The sequence below is a fragment of the Cynocephalus volans genome, chromosome 17, assembly GCF_027409185.1.
Source record: "Cynocephalus volans isolate mCynVol1 chromosome 17, mCynVol1.pri, whole genome shotgun sequence".
Lineage (NCBI taxonomy): Eukaryota > Metazoa > Chordata > Mammalia > Dermoptera > Cynocephalidae > Cynocephalus > Cynocephalus volans.
Window position 1 is genome coordinate 40,443,948 of NC_084476.1, and position 2,531 is coordinate 40,446,478.

A 2,531-nucleotide genomic window follows, 5' to 3' on the forward strand; every position below is an offset into this window, starting at 1 on the left:
ACCCAATCGTGACATTCTGTTCTCCTCACCCCACCACTCTGTGTTTCCATACTCCTCACATGTTAGTCCAGGGCCAAACAATTCCCAAGGCACAAAAAGTACAAGACTACAGGAAGGATTCGCCATGGTCCAGTGATCCTCCTGTCACTTTAGCACTTTCAGGTAACAGCTGACACCATCCAAGGGTTGAAGGAGACATCCAGTTGACTGCTAAATTCCTTCTCCTCTCACCATGCTCCTCTCCTTCCCCCAGACCTTTGTAATTAAACCCATTTCTAGAGATGCAAGTTTTGGGGTATGGATCCCACCTTCAACAAGCACAAGGTTAAAGCCCAGACCAGACCTTTCAGATGCCCCAAGCTATTCAATTATTAGGGGCATGGACTCTTTCCCTGGGCCCTGCTGCTCAGGAAGATTTCTTGCTCTAGTTTACCTGAAGATCCAAGGCTGATAAAGAACCATTCAGACTTTGGTGATGCAGAATCCTGTTTGGATCCTAGGTCCACTTCCTTTCAGCTTCTGGTTGAATCAGATGTCTTTCTAGCTACTCCCTGGCCACCAGGTTTTCTTAGAGCAGGTGTGTGCTTTATCTTCCAGGTCCTTACTGTGAGGCCCTTCCACTCTGTATTGTCCTGGATTCTCTACATTCCAGTCTCATTTTCCTGTCTAATTCATTTTCTTCAAAAGTTCTTTAGCTTGTTACCATTTTCCCAATAACATCATCAGTTCACCTGGGTTCCGAGCATCCATATCCCCATGATGCCTGGACAAACCTTCCCAGGGTTCAGCAGTTCACACTTGCATGTTAACCACCACCATTACCTCACCCCTCTGGTTACAGCGTGTGCTCCAGATGCCTCATTACACATCCAGAAATATCTGAGACACTGGACATTATTTTAATACATTAACCTTTAGGCCCTTGTTTGGGTTTACTCCAAATACTTTTAGAAGTGGCAGTGAGGAAAGGTTGGGGGAAGGAGCTTCTGCCATGGTAGCAAATATGAATTCTGTGAAAGACAGTTCTTGTAATAAACTTACTCTCCAAAGAAAGGTGCCTCATAACACCTCACTCCAACACAGTACCCAACACTCCATGAATACCAATGAATATGTGACTCAGTATCACAGTGCCTTCATTTCAATCCTTTTTCAAGGGTCTCCCAAACCCGTCTCCCACAGTCTTCCCCATATCTTCTCTCAACTCCCTTAATTCAGGAACAAGCTAAATCTCTGCCAAGGCTCACCCCAAATCCTGATGTACAGCCTGCCAGATGAGTATTGGGCCAGCCACAAAGAGCCCCAACCATGGTAGATCTACCCAAAAGAGAGCAGTCAGATAGCATCTATATCTGTACTGTCAACTAGGGAAGCATACTCCACCTTCATTGTGGTCAGCTTGAGAGAGCCCTCACACTTAGCAACAGGCACCACAAATCTGTTCTATGTAATAAAAATAAACCCACAACAAAAATACTAGTATTACCATCACCTTATATCCAAATCTTTTTATCTGTCTGGTTTCTACACTTGATCTTAGCCAAAAGGCCGAGAAGCGATTTATCTGTCTGGTTTCGAAAAGATCATTGTATCCACTATCTTATTTGACAGGGCAAATATTATTACTCCATTATAGAGGAAAAATTGATGGTTAGAGGAGAGAGGCAACTTATCTAAGATTTATAGAGTAAGTAGGAGTCAGAGCTAGAAGCTGAGTCTTGTGACTCTTTGACCAGTGTTCTTTTTGCCACTCTGCTAAATCTGCTCTTCAGTGTGGCTTCATCATTTTGTTTGAACAGTTGTTCCAGGATATACCTTTACTCAAATATATGTATATATATTTCAAAGTCAATGACAATTATCTGAATTATCAACTCATTATCAGTGTGAAAATGTTTTCCCTCTTCAGAAAAAACTACTGCAAAAAGTTGTATATTTTTCCTCAGGACATTTAGGACAACCTACATCAACTAATTCAGATATATTTAAATTACATAAGTTTTTTTAAAAAAACACAAAACCTTACTAAAGAGAATAAAGAAAGAGATGAGAAAAGAGATCAGGCTCACAATTAAATATTTTAATTATAAATCACTGAAAAGAACAGTATTTTCTTACTTATAAATACATAATTCTGTAGGCCTGTATTACATAACAATAAGCTCTTTTAAATGCATGAAATTGATGAGGAACTAAAGCTGAATTTTTATTTTCATAAGAATTTCATTCTTTCAATTCTTATTTTCTTTTTCTTTTATTTTATTTTGTCGATATACATTGTGGTTGATTATTGTTGCCCCTTACCAAAACCTCCCTCCCTCCTCCCTCTCCTCCCTCCCCCCCAACAATGTCCTTTCTGTTTGCTTGTCGTATCAACTTCAAGGAATTGTGGTTGTTATATCTTCTCAACACCCCCGTTTGTGTGTGTGTGTGTGTGTGTGTGTGTGTGTGTGTATGAATTTATATATTAATTTTTATCTCCCACCAACAAGTGAGAACATGTGGTATTTCTCTTTCTGTGCCTGACTCAT

At 40.2% G+C, this 2,531-nt stretch overlaps 1 pseudogene; it reads right to left on the reverse strand.

The window, feature by feature from the left end:
• Nucleotides 1–1,390: 1,390 nt before the first annotated feature.
• LOC134366285 (U2 spliceosomal RNA) lies at nucleotides 1,391–1,560 on the reverse strand (annotated as a pseudogene).
• Between the last annotated feature and the right edge of the window lie 971 nt (nucleotides 1,561–2,531).